At 38.9% G+C, this 14752-nt stretch overlaps 1 protein-coding gene across 5 annotated transcripts in view; it reads left to right on the forward strand.

Annotated features, from left to right (window-relative positions):
• The first annotated feature begins 11560 nt into the window (after positions 1-11560).
• LOC134226558 (sodium-dependent transporter bedraggled-like) overlaps positions 11561-14752 on the forward strand; it is an 822794-nt gene continuing 819602 nt past the window's right edge. For 2 of the 5 annotated variants that reach the window (XM_062707407.1, XM_062707406.1), the window contains exon 1: positions 11599-11910. The gene's annotated coding sequence lies outside the window, so the exon portion shown is untranslated. Of the gene's footprint in view, positions 11911-14752 lie in introns of all 5 variants that reach the window. The other 3 variants (XM_062707408.1, XM_062707410.1, XM_062707409.1) reach the window with 3 other exon arrangements.

Here is a 14752-nt window from a genome sequence, read left to right on the forward strand (position 1 = left end):
CGACGTTCCAGCAATCTCGCCCATGCTGCATTCTTCTCCTAAACCAACTGCTTACATTCGCCGTCATACCAGTCGTTTCTCTGATCCGGGGGCTCCGTGCCTAGTGCAGCGGTTGCGGTGCTTCCAATGGCAGATCGAATATCTCTCCAGCCGTCTTCAAAAGATGCTGCGCCTAGCTGCTCTACCGTTGGGTGTGTCACTTCCAGCTGCTGCGCGTCTACCGTATTGTAGCCGCCCAAGCCACGGCGTTCAACTTCGACGCGTGTTATACACAGTCGAAAGTTTTGAGCGCAGCATACTGCAACGAGGTAGTGGTCAGATTCAATATTGCACTGCGGTAAGTCTGGACGTTCGTGATATCGGAGAATAATTTACCTCCTGTCTCGTCGGAGGGCCGTCGTGTCAGGTCTGTTTAGCGTCCACCTAACACCAGGACATGGGCTTGTGCGCTTTGAGCGCCACACGGTCGCTTTGGCGGAGCCAACTTGTGAATACGTGTAGCATTTTATAGATGTTTAACAGAGCCCACTGTCAAACCCACCACATACAGGGACATAGTCCTTGCTGCCCCCACTGTCATATAATACATCATATAACAACAATATTCATGGTTGTTTTTACATTCGAAAATGCTGTGAAATTACTTTATCGACAATATAATGTTTCTAGGAGAGATCGACTATGATGGTGATATTTGAGGTTATGGCTTTCAGTCTTCTTATGCTAAAAAACGGGTTTACGTAAAATGACAATATAATGACAATAACAAAAGAGTGAAAAGTGACAGAAGCAGAATCGAACTACAGCCAAAAAACAAATCTGGCAATTAGGCTTTCAGCGATCGTGTACGTACACGCACGTTTCACTCACACTTTTACTCGGTTTGTTTGCAACCACGAGCAGCTGTCACGGCGAAATCATATTGGATTGTTTTGCAACCACGAACCTGCGTTCGTGTTGGTGAGAAATGTCGGCGAGACCCTAATTATTGTATAAAATCTGGGCATATACAATTCTGTAAGCTTTTTATACAGATATTGTATTAAAATAATACAAATCTGTATTATTTCAATACAATAATTGTATTAAAATCTTCCGAAATTGTATATGCCCAATTATTATACAGTTTCTGTAAGGTTCTTATGCAGAACTGTATTAAAACCTGCCATCTGCTGGTTGGGTGATGGGTATGTATACATAGCTACATCTAGAGTGAGAGTCATCCACTTTGCCTCTGCACCGTGCTTACTTCATGTAGACAGGATGATATATGTTGATCAGTTTATACAGTTTCTCCAAATCATGAAATGGATGTCAAAAGAACGATATTATATATTATTATTGTTTCAATCATCAGACCGCATTGTACTCTTGTGCTGTGCGGTTGTCTTTTCTCTTTGCTGAAGGAAGTTTTTAATACTACCCGAAGCTATTTAAATTTCAACATTGCTTCTCAGCGCTATTTGTACCTACTGATCCCGTTACGATCTTTTCTTGGACCCGTGCCTTCGTTTTACGTTGGATTCATTTGCGGAAGTAAAAGTCTGACAAGCGATAGTAATCCTGCAATGACACCATTCTGGGAAAAACCTCTAAGAAGATCACGTCTCCGCGCTCAGCAATGAGCATTAATAAAAACAAAAGGAAAGGGAAATCTGCAAGACCTTGTAAGAAACAAGGTTTCAAGACCGTCCTGCCAAAGCGCGGAAAAATAGAAGGAAGCTGAAGACAATCTAAATAAAGCATGTGAACATGCTGAAACAACAATATAGTATCCCTCTGTTTATCCGGAGCTCACTAATCCTGATCCTCACTAATCCGTCGACTCGTTAGTCCGGATCTCGCTAATTCGGAATTTTCCGTATTTAAAAATATAAACACCCATTTAAACCCTTTATGCTGTCAGTTTTCAAATTTATGCTGTGATTTTGTTTTGATTAATTTGTATGGATTTGACAGTCGGATTAACGATAGTCCGGCCATAGATTTGTCGGATCAGCAGGGGCACACTGTATTCGCGTTGTTTGACGCAACAATCGAAATAGTTGTTTCAGTCTTATAAGATTCTTCTGCGTGTAATTCGTTGCTGTGGACGCCGGCTGGTACACGCTCCGTGAAATCTAGACAGTAAACGAGGCGCTGCTTCTGCAGCCACGGCCGCCATATACGACACCGAAGCGAACATTTTGCTCCCGCCACCGACCCTTTTTACTGGGACCGCTTCCCGACGGTCCACATTCCAGTCCGCTGGCCGTAAAATCTCGAACGAAAGTGACGCGCACGCGCAAGACACAACTCTTTTTTGCACAGAGAAACTCAAGCATTGGGCCAATGGGTGCGTACCTTACATGAACATGATGTCCGTGTTGGGGATGCATGAACGGATTGGTTGAGATGAGATTGTTACCGGCCGTGAAAAATTTAAATTTTCAATAGTTCGACGTTTATAATCAATAGTTTCAATACAATGTCGTGATTTCGGAGCTCACGTCACGGTAACTCCTCCCGATAACGTGATCCTCAACTCCGGCACCACTTCCGGACATTCCGGGATCCGTTTCGCCGAATCTTTTTTATTTCTTCGTTATCACCACCGTCACCAAACAAATCCGTTTCAAAACTAATTTCTTTCTTTTCAGACAGTCCTTTCGTTTACACACTAATTTTTATTTCTCCAATTATAGTTTCTATTTCGACTGACTCTCGAAAAGGGTTATTATTTTATTTTTTTATTTCATATCTTATACTTTCTACATCTTCGTGGGCATTACATCCCCACACTGGGACAGAGCCGCCTCGCAGCTTAGTGTTCATTAAGTACTTCCACAGTTATTAACTGCGAGGTTTCTCAGCCAGGTTACAATTTTTGCATTCGTATATCATGAGGCTAACATGATGATACTTTTATGCCAGGAAGTCGAGACAATTTCCAATCCGAAAATTTCCTAGACCGGCACCGGAGTCGAACCCAGCCACCCTCAGCATGGTCTTGCTTTGTAGTCGCGCGTCTTACCGGAGGGTACTTTCTACATACAATTAACAAATTGGTGGAAAGTTTGCGAAATGATTGATATATAAATCTTTAAAATCCATCGAAAAATATAGACGCTATTAACGTTTGAAATCTTTCATGATTTCGTGACTGCCCCTAATTCTGAAATTTTCATTTTGTACCCTGTATCCGAGCCTTCCCTTAGACGAAGTTTACCTCAATATGACGAATAAGTGTAGGCTTGAACGAATTATTAGCAATGTGACTGATCCGAAATTGCCTTAGGTGGTTGAACCATACCACTTCTAAGATAACTTTGTAAGGTCGTAAAATGAAGGCTAGTTACGCCAATGCCTAAACAGGAATTTCGTTCATATGACTAAGCAAAAAAAATCTTGAGGTTGTATACAAGATACGACCGCCCGACGTAAACTACGTACAACCAAATATAATACATTGAACCAATTATTCCGCTCTATATAGAAGAGAAGAAACAATCCCACAACACTACTACACTGCAAAAATTCCACACATTTTAATTGCAAAAATCCTTTTATTTAATTCATGATTCTTCACACTTAGTTTTTTATTTCTGCAGCTCGGCAAAAATCCGCACAGCCGTGCGCCAGCAAAATAAAAAACTGATATTCCGGCAAAAATGATGTTTGTTAGCTGATTTTCGGCAAAAAACATGTTTGCTGGGGCACGGCTGTGCGAATCTTGGTAAAAGTTGACCATTTTGCTGAGATCCCGTTAAAAAATATTATTAATTAAGTGTGTAATTAGTGCACATAATCACTCTCCACGCGAAGTACAAATATAATCTATAATCAAATAAAATGTATGTGTGGTTTCTAATATGCAGTTATTGAATTTATGTGTGGGTACAAATTGCATATATTTGGGTCGCCAAATTGCAAAAATTTATGTGTGCGACTAATATATTCAATATAAAGAATTTTCTCGGTGTACTACCCAGCTTTACCTGGGCACCTCCCACTCTATGAGGAACGCGCTGTATAGGGGTTGCATGATGCATAAAAGAACTAAAATTTTCAATAGTTTAGCGTTGATAATCAATGGTTTTAATACTACTGGCAAATTGGTGAAGAGTTTGCGAATCGATTGATATATAAATCTTTGAAATCCATCGAAAGATAAAGGACCTATTAATGTTGCAGAATCTTACATCAGGCCTGCCCAACCTTTTCAAACCACGGGCGAATTTCTAGAATTCATACTTGCTGGCGGACCAGAAAATATTCGGTACATACTGTAGAGATTTGATCCGTTTATAAGGTACATATTTCTATAGAAACGATATATCAATAATGATTCAAAACTTCTAGTAATACAAATAGATAGCAGGCGTGTGAAAGATTCGCTAGACAGCTTTCAAATCAAGTCAGTTATTGATCTAATTTTAATTCGAACGGACCTCCTAAAAGAACTGTAGTATCCAAAATAGCGTCAAATCTCTGCAATGGCGCTGTTGGTAGGATCAATGAACCAACTATACTTTCTCATGAACAAATACTAGGCCACAAAGAAAGGTAATTTTTTATGGATATGAGCGAATCTAAAGTGCAACGGTTTTTGATGCACAAAGACAGATGACGAAAACGGAATGGGTCTCTGACGGACATGGGCAGAGATCCTGGAAAAATCGAGTAGTCTCCGATGGACATAGGCGGAGATGAAATATAACGGTTTCTGATGGAAAAAGGCAGATAACCGCAACAAAATGGAACTCTGACAGGCAAGGGCAGAAATCCAAAAATACTGACGAAACAGAAATAAAATATACAATTTGACAAATCGGAAGGTTTCAATAAATAAATATTTGATGGCTCTGACTTTCATATTCCGAGATGTGAAAGAAACAAATGGTTGTATACATAAAATTGTTAGTGTTACTAAAGTTGCAATGGTGCCATGGTAACTATATTTACAGCTACTATGAAAAATCTCAAACGCACCACTGTCTTCCATCTAACTGGTTTAAAAATTGATGCAGCTTCGAAAATGATTATGTTTCCTCGTCCTTAGTGCAGAAATTTCGTTAGACGGGAGGCTATATTTCTGGGATTGTAAGGGCCAGGACTGCGCAGATATGACTGAAAATCGAAATACCTATCTGTGAATGAATTTGAAGCAGTGTATAGTGGTAGTGGATTACCAATTAACACTTTGGAATCAAATCTAATCTCACAAAATCTAACTACACCCGATTCTTTTTTTAGTAAAAAAAAAAATCCGTGCTAAAACATAATCGGGTGTAATGCGCTGTAATGAATAAATTCGTACATTTAATGTACATATATATGTGAGACCTGAACATTTTGTAGTCTATTTCCTCATCTCTAAGACCCGTGGTACTGGGCAAACACGCGTTCGAGAATTTGACCACAAAAATACGATTACCCACTCACAGGCAGAAGCATTACAAATGAAAGTGGCTGCGAATCTAGCTCTCCACCTGTCACAATGATGTACCATATTCACCGGAATTCGCTTCCGGTCATTACGTCTCAGGTCATTACTAGAACTAGAAATCTCATACAGCTATCATTTTTCAGAGCCGTACATGCTGTTGAACACCAAATATGTTTAATTGAACAGAAATTAATAGCTTGATTGTCAAAAGAGCTGAATCAATTGTGAATTACAATAAACATTTGATAATTTAATTACCTATTAAAAAAAAATAAGAGTAGACGAATAGGGTAATGTAGGGTATAAGAAAAGATCCGTTTATAAGGTACATATTTCTATAGAAACGATATATCAATAATGATTCAAAATTTCTAGTAATGCAAATAGATAGCAGGCGTGTGAAAAGATTCGCTAGACAGCTTTCAAATCAAGTCAGTTATTGATCTAATTTTAGTTCGAACGGACCTCCTAAAAGAACTGTAGTATCCAAAAGAGCGTCAAATCTCTACAATGGCGTTATCAGTGTTTTTTTTTTCATTTTCTTAAAAAGCTAAACAAGATTTTATTGCGTTCAAACAATCTGATCAGTACTCTGATCAAAATGTATATTTTGTATATAGTAAGATGTAAATAGTTAGATTCAAGAACACCTGAATTCGACATATGCTTAACATACCCAAATGAGCTGTATTATAACCCGTTACCACAAACATGCAACGCACTGTACACCTCAAAGTTAAAAGAAAAACCCCTCCACCGAACACAGAAATTGTCCAACACATTCCATACCCAATAGTACGAAATAGAACCCTAAACTTGACGGTAGCAAACGTGTGTATTTCATCTTGAATGTCTGTTCGATCGCGCCAATAAAGGCAATCAGTGCAATCAAAAAACCAAATTTCTATCCCGATCCGAAGTCTCTGCGGTGGTGGCCAACGGTGGCAGCTCAAACTCTTTTCGTGAGTGCGTGCGTGATAATTCGTGTTCGCAATACACGGTTGTATCGGGACAATAGTGTCGTGAATTGTGATACATCACAATCGAGCTGTGATACTGAGGTAGGCTGTTCTGCTGAGACACAGACCTGCAAGGTGATTTTAGTGGTGAATTTCACGACCCGTGATCTGGTGCGCCGCTATTAGCGCATAGCGGGAAGAAAAACCTCCGGTGGCTGGCATTTACGGGCTCCACGCTCGAACACAATCTTTTTTGTTTTCGTCGTTGTGTTGGGAACCCATTTGACACATTTCTGGTGAATTATTCACATTGGTAAACGGTGTTGAAAAAAATGGGTTTTCGTTACTTTACCACCATTGAACAGATTGGCATTAACTGTTTTCAACAGGATGAGAGAAATGTACCAGATTTTACCAATCCACTGTGCCAAAGTGCTTTATGTTCGTTATTGAGATGTTTGAAAAGACAAGTCACTCATCTATTCAGGATCATTCAGCTCGAGCAGTGGTTTCCTTTTATTTTGTAAAAATAGTGGCATTTTCTTTTTGAACAAAAATCTCTCAAGCATGATAGGGCAAATGATGTATTTTGGACATCTGAAAATATTTTGGACTTTTGGCTATGTTTTGCGTGTTTTTCCACTTAGCTTCTTTCAAATAAATAGGAATCATGTGTCTGATTAGTCTCTTTCATAATTACATTTTAACCATATTGATGTAACAAAAATTGAAGAAAATATAGCCAAAAGCTTGGCCAAAAGTCCAAAATATATTCAGATGTCCAAAATACCATTGTTACCCTACCAAGGATTAGTCAATGAACTTAGCAATAATACAGCAAGTATCCGTATTCGTCATTTTCGTCAACATCACCCATGATTGGTGGTGATTGAGATCCCAAACGTTGATAAAGTTGATTGTCTTCTTAATAACAAGCGTCAATAATACTTGAGGAATATTGATCGTTTTCACACATCGATTCTTTTGGTGAATATGCATTATGGCACGGAAATATCGCCATACCTTTGTGATTGCTTCTCCAAGCTTAGAATTGTCTGGCATTGATTGCTGGTGCTCCATCAATCGTAAGGTCCCTTAAGTTTTCGAAGCAGAAAAAAGTTCCTTCACAGGTCTAATCAGCCCTCAGGTTCTCCCGTTTAGCTGTTCTTTGTATAGGGAAAACTGTCAATTGCTCTGCCATTCGAAGATGACCATCAATTTCTCTTATGAAGACAGTCAACTTTGCCACGTTTTTTATCTTTGTTAAAGGTAGCCTCACACCTCAGGAATTTGATCCGCGGATTTTTTCCCCATGTATTTTTGCATATGCGATATTTTTCAGGATTAGGGCACGGAAAATCAAATCCGGCCCCATTTAAAATGCACGGGGACCAAAATCCGGCGGAAAATTTTCCGAGGTGTAAGGTAACCTTCAAGGGAGGCTTGCAACCCTGGGCTGGCTCACCTCTATGAGAGTATAATACGAAGCAGGCGTTTTTTTCACGTAACGTAGCTTTCAAGTCTCCAGCGAGAACTTTTATTCTTCACCGTGTTCCAATTCTGACAGTGTCGCCACTCTTAACTGACTCTTGGACACACGATGTAAACAACAACCGAAATGATTTCCTTAATAAACTCTCTGTCTTGGAAAAGTTTTATCCGTTTTGTTAAAATCTTACTAACAGCAAAACTGGGCCGTACTGCATTTTCTGACTTCGTATTTGCTTGAGTGAAGAAAGTTTGTTGTTTCTATGATAATTTCTATAATAATAAAAATTTGAATCAACGAATGGAAATTTAAATTGATTGAGTGCCCTACCTTTGAAGCTCTACCAACTTTTGTTTCCTTTCTGAGTCCTTTCAAATATCATATTTCATAGAATGCTTGGATTCAGATACTGTTACATAAATCTAGCAAAACTTTCTGAACAAATTCCTTTTTTCAACGTGGACGTAAACTACTCGTGCCAATCTTTATTAAAAACACGATGTTCCACATCAACATTTTGTGTCTTTTCAAATTGGGTCCTAAAATGAAGAATCGATATTCGATTTTCTTTCAGGGAACGATGAAGGTAATCATCCTGAACATGTCAGTTTTTCTTTCGACTCAAAAATCGAAAAGAACATTGTTTAATTTGAAATTGAAAAATAGATGAAAAATGCTTCCTCGACATTTTCGGTCTTGTTTGACGTACGGATTCAAACGCACTAGCAAAACACCGCAGGGCACTTGACTCAACCTTTGACAGTTAATATATGGAGCTGACGTTTTGGGCTGATGGTTCATTTGTCCTGAAATGTTGCACAGCCCAAAATTTGCCTTAAAATGTCTTAAACACAAAAATATTATTTTTACTGATTTAGAATTTTACCAGAATTTTCATAACAACAGTTCAAGTATTCTTGACCGATGCACTATCGTTTGCAACCATAAACGAGGTAGGGCTTTAGGACCCAATTATTAAAAATATTATTTTTCGTTTCAAGCTTTGATTAAAAGTTACCGTTTTGATTCATATTCCGAACACTCCCTTTGACCATTTACATTTTGGCTTTAATCGTTTAATTTTCTTCACAGAAATTCGAATTCGTTTGTAATCTTGATCCTCAGTATGGAAAACCGATAAAAGTTTTAGTTTTAGGGTGCTAAAACGCCAGTGTTCGGAATATGAGCTCCTCGAGCCGGATAGAAAAGCTGGTGGGCCGAATCTGAGTTTATTTTCCTTACGCGCCGAGGACCACAAAAAATGGAGCTGAGGGTGGATGCGGCCCCGTGGGCCGTACTTTGGGCAGCCCTGTCTTACATGATTTCGTAACGGTCCCCAAATTTGAAATTTTCATTTTACACCCTGTATCCTAGTCTTCCCCTTAGACGTAGTTTACGTCAAAAGTAGATTGACAATTGCACCAGTTCAACAAAATGGTTTGAATTTAAAATTTTAATCTTCGTCTCAAATTTATAGACCAAAATCAATCCATTCGAAGCTTTGCTTAAGCAAGTCTCTAATCCAAAGATTGTGCAAAAACTTGAAACTCTGTTGCTGTGCTTGGTGATGATGCGTTCCACTATGGCGCATCTCCGGGCTAGTCAAGTAAGCGCCTAGCCTTGATAGATGCATAATGATTGCGGACGTTCTCGTATATATGATGCACACACGAAGAGAAGATGATGTGCATCAATGTCGATGAACCTGCCAAGTAATAATGCTTCCACGCTATCAAGCTGATAGTTTACTCGACTGACGAGAATGCGGTGGGATAAGGGATTCGGTTTGTTGTGCTGCATACAGAACCTTAATTGAGTTTAAACAGCAGTCTATTCCGTGAATGGGGCCTATTAAATTTATTATCAAGCAGACACTTAATCTCCAATGCAACGCTTCATTAGATTGATTGATCCTAAATGGGTTGAACAGGTCTATGAGATTTCCAATTATCTTTGTGATCTATGGTGCGCAACTGTCAATCCCGATACTTCATGTACGTATTTTATTATTGCGTAATATACTATTATACTGCAAAACTTGATTATTGTGAGTTCGATTACAGTCCCACTCAGTTAGTGGGCGTAAACCGTTCCAGGGAATTTGGATATGTCCTGTAATGCCTCGTATTTGTACCATTTCTCTGATAACGATACAGCAATCAATCTAAGGTTATCATGTTTCAGTATAATTTTTCATACCTCATTTCAAAGGTATAATACATAGAAATTGGGGATCTTTTTGATGAAGTATACCAAGGACTTATTTAGTGATCAATTCTAATTTCTGAGAGGCAGATCCCTACTGAACACTAATTACTGAATTTATTACTGCCTATTAGTTATTTGAGATGCTGAAAAGCGTTCAATTGTGCTGGGTAGGACACCATTGCTAGATGGATCCATCCTTCGTTCTAAAACTCTAGAATTTTGGAAAACTATCTTCGATATGGAAGAGAGAGAAAAGTCTATTATACCATCGAAAAGGTTTGAACAAAACTACAAGGAGCAGACGTTGGTGCACTGAAATATGTTTATAGTAGACCTTAAAATTCTTTAATTGTCTAGACACGAATATCCGTGTTAGGTACATGATCACTCGAAACGGCTTTCCATTTCTCACCGTATTCGAAGTACATACAGTCAAAACTCCATGAGTCGATGTTCTATGACTCGATATCGACTCATGGAAGCAAATTATGCCATATTAAAAAATATTTTCTGGGTTACTGTTACTGGAGGGACCACCAAATAGCTTTTCAAAGATTTCCTGTTCCACATCTCAATATTTCCATGAGTCGATGGTCCCTTCAATATCGACTCATGGAGGTTTCGCTGTATCACTCTACTCTAAGAAATTCATTCTCACTTCATTGAAACACCCTCATCTCATACGAACTTTGAAATAGACATAAAAATGTTATAATTTGGTGCCCACGCGAATTAAGTCAGCCTACTGATCAGCCAGCCAATTGTTGTTCGTCGTCGTCGTCTCATAGCAACGCCTATAACATAATAAATTTGAATCTCGTGCGATCACATGGTTGACTACTCGCAGCAAGTCCCTTCGCGCGACATGGACCGAAACATAATCCACTCAATCAATTAGGAGTGGCTTAACTTTTGTATTTTCATTCATCACGTTTCGGTACGGTTCCGGTGCGGGTGCAGTGCACTGCACACAGCAGACACAGCGCAACATAAATCACTTTTGGATTTGAGATGGATCCCTGTCGGAATGTGAGTTTAAGAACGATTACCGCTGCAACATTATGGTGGAGCATTGATACACATTTGGATGTTGCACCGCGATCGCAGCATATTACACCGAGGGGAGACTTCAGGCGTATGCGTGAGGCGGCTAAGTGCAGCATAGTATGCAGGCAGCGGGCTGCACTGGTCGTTGTAAGAAGCGTGCCATGCTCCAACTGAGCAGGTTCCGTAGATCATTCATAATAACAGCATAGGCAGCATCATAGCACATGATCTCGATCACCATTTGACTGGGTGTTGGTGAGGAGGCGCGATTCCTTCGCTCGCTGGTGGGCTGTGCTGAGCTGAGAGCCTCATCCGACTGCCACCCAACTCGGTGCTGATGCGTGCCGTTTGTTGTGTGTAGTCGTGACGGTGTGGGCTGTTCAGTGCAGTTAACGAAACCGATTGTAGCGAACGATGCGATGATGGGGCGAGAGAATGGAGTGAACGAAGAGGAAGCCGAAAAAACCAGTCCAGCAGCAGCAGCAGTCGGTCGCTCCTCTTCCAGCCAGGCAGTTCTATGGCTTAAGTGCGGGTCCGGATTTGGCAAAGCGCACGGTTTTTCCTCGTTTTTGGAACGGTTCCTTAGTTCGTGAGTGGAAAGGATTGGTTTTTGATTCGCGGATTTTTCCCAAACAGTTACTGGGATAATCACATCCAGAAGTCGTCGACGTGGTGCGTTTCGGTCGTTGTCGGGCGACGTGTTCAAGACAACAAAAAAAGAACTGCACAAAGCCCATTGAAGGCTACTTGGATGTGTGACTTTTGCGGAACAACAAGAAGTAAATGACACGAAGAGTTGAATGAAAAGAACAACACAGGGCTGGTAGTGATCAATGGTTTTGAAAAAAGTTCTTTAGTGAAGTGAAGATAAACGTTTTAGTTAATGTGCATTATACAACTTATATTAGTATAAGTTCGGTTAACTATTTATCTCATTCCATTTTCTTTGTTTCGTGTATTTCATATTGTTTCATTTATGATAGTGATAAACATGTTTTGATTTGGGTAACGAACTGAACTGAAATTTTAAAAAATATATAAAAAAGGCTTCCTTCTGGATTTTGTTCAAAACATGCAGAAACTCTCTCGGAGTTCGATGAGTTTTGAATTATTTTTCTTTAAAGAAGTTACTTGTTAATTTTCTTCTTAAAAAAGTCTTTCCATAAATTTTGACAAAATTTCTTTTTTCTATAGGAGAATGTGAATGAATGAATTTTCGAATCTTTGATTTCTTTTGATATTTATTAAAATACTCATATCAAGTATCAACATCATTGAAAAAATCCAAAAGAATTTCCTCTTCATGTTGCTCAAAAAGTTGCTTCAGACTCCAGAACATGTTCTCCAGAATTTATACTTGAAATATTTACCAAATTGTTCCCAACAAATACTTAAGGGGGAACACAAATTGGTAACAAACCACTACATAAATCCGTATTTTTTTTAATAAGTGGCTGTGTTTTTTCTCGGTGTTGCAGTACCACAATTTCAATTTCTCGAAGGACAGAAAGAGACAGACGGCTGGCCGCCGGTGGTAAAACGGGTAAAACATTCAGAAAGCTTTTTTCATCGCCCAATTTTTCTTGAGCCTTAAGAGAGTTTTTCCGATAGTTGAGCTTCTGGAGTTCATCCATGTATTCGACAAACATTTTGGTATGGAGCTCTTCAGAAGCTTCAAGATTTTTTTTAGAAATAAATCTAACTGTTCTCAAAAATTTCTTATGAAAGGATTCTGCCAAAAAATCTTCAAACATTTTGCCATGGAGCTCTTAATAATAATGTTCCTGCAATAGTTTTTCCAGAGATTCTTGCAGAGTTACTCATCAGAGCTCCCAAGAATTCCTCTTCATCTGAAACTTGCACAGTAGAATATTTGATATTTTGTTTCAGTAGCTATTTCATTTACAATGATTACAGGGTGTCTATTCCAAATCGAAAAATTCCCTAGATTTTCGCAATTTGTTTCAGATTTTCAATTCATATTCATATGCAGAATTCTGTCTGCAGCATGTCTGGAAAACATATACGGGGTATGGCTTGCTTGAATCTTGTCCGTTCTCGCAAAAAAATAAAAATAAAAACACAAAATCTAAAATATTGTTTTTAAGTGTAGCCTAACATTCGCCTGATTTTGACCCAATATCATATAAATTGTTCACACGTGCAGCACATGCTTAAGCTTTTGTTTTCCGCTTTATTAAATAGTTAGAAGCTTAAAAAATATGGATTCTTTGGGAAAGATAAATTTAAATAAGTCATAGGATTTACCGAGACAGTAGAACGAGATGAATTGTTGAGGGGGCAAGTCAATTCTAATTGATTTTGGCTCTAACCAAAAAAGATAAATTCTGCTAGTTGAAGTATTAGTGCAACAAATTTTAATAGTCTTTTACGCAGGGATTGAATCAAGAGAGAAATTAAAAAAATCTCTACTCTCACCAAATTGTGAGAGAAGTTTTTCGCAAACTAATACATTCAGGAATGCACAAATGGGTCATACACTCCATAAAAAAATTCAATCACGGGTTCACCGGTATTGATAATGCATTTCAACTTGTTATACAGCAGTGCTAACAAACCATTGTCCTCAACGGACTATCTGAATTTGTTTTAATCGCATATCATGTTGCGGTAATAATGCTTTTGTGGCTTGTAACAATTGTGAGAGGTTTGTGCTTTTTTACCAATCTCAATTGAGAAATAAAGGCTCCCTAAACCTAAGCGATTTCATCGCCACGACGGCGACAACTAGTCGCCGCGATTCTATCGTTGGGTCGCTGCATGCAATGTTCTATTTACGCTTCTATACCAACGGCGACAGAATCGTTGTCGCCAAGTGATAGAATCGCGTCGCGACTGTCGCGTCGCGTGTGTTTGGGGAACCTTAATTATGCAAACTCTGCTTTACCGTCTTTTTTATAAAATGGCCCGCTTGTCATAAAATCCAGAGTTCTTTCCATCCAGAGTTGTCCTACACAGTTGACAAAAAATCTGCTCTTTCATCCACTCTTTCTTTTGTTGTCAAAACAAAAGAGCCAAACAATCAACGACGCCAGTTAAATACGGGAAGCCAATTTTGAGTTTTATTACCTGAGGTCGAAATTGAGTGAATTAAACTTCAATTTGGGTGAATAAATTTTCCGTTGGGTACATTTTTAACATGGGAGTAAAGGCAAACTATTTTGACCCTACTTACTCAATTTTGGCTTCCCGTACGGATGTTCGAGGTTGGGTGAATTAAACTCACTATTGGGTAGTTTACTTCTTCCGTATTTTTCACAAAAAGCTGCTGGCTGCACCTGACAGTTCGTGACAGCAGTTGACTGGCAGCAGCTGAAGTTACATTTTTCCTCTTTGCAAGTCCCGTCCCAGGTTTCACCTAAGCTCTGGGTGGACTCTTCGGAGCACAATAAAAGTGTATCCAATTCGCGAATTAGTAAATTTATTTTTATAAGGATTTTTATACCAGGAATAAGACACATGTTTATAACTGATTATTAATAAGCTAACCGAATGATTTGGAATACTCGTTAAAGTGAAAAAGTCTTCGTGAAACAAAAATCATGCGGAATATTTTATTTGGGATACCAATACACAAAAAACTGTTGACTGCATCTGACA

The sequence above is a fragment of the Armigeres subalbatus genome, chromosome 3 (genome assembly GCF_024139115.2).
Source record: "Armigeres subalbatus isolate Guangzhou_Male chromosome 3, GZ_Asu_2, whole genome shotgun sequence".
Classification (NCBI taxonomy): Eukaryota; Metazoa; Arthropoda; class Insecta; order Diptera; family Culicidae; genus Armigeres; species Armigeres subalbatus.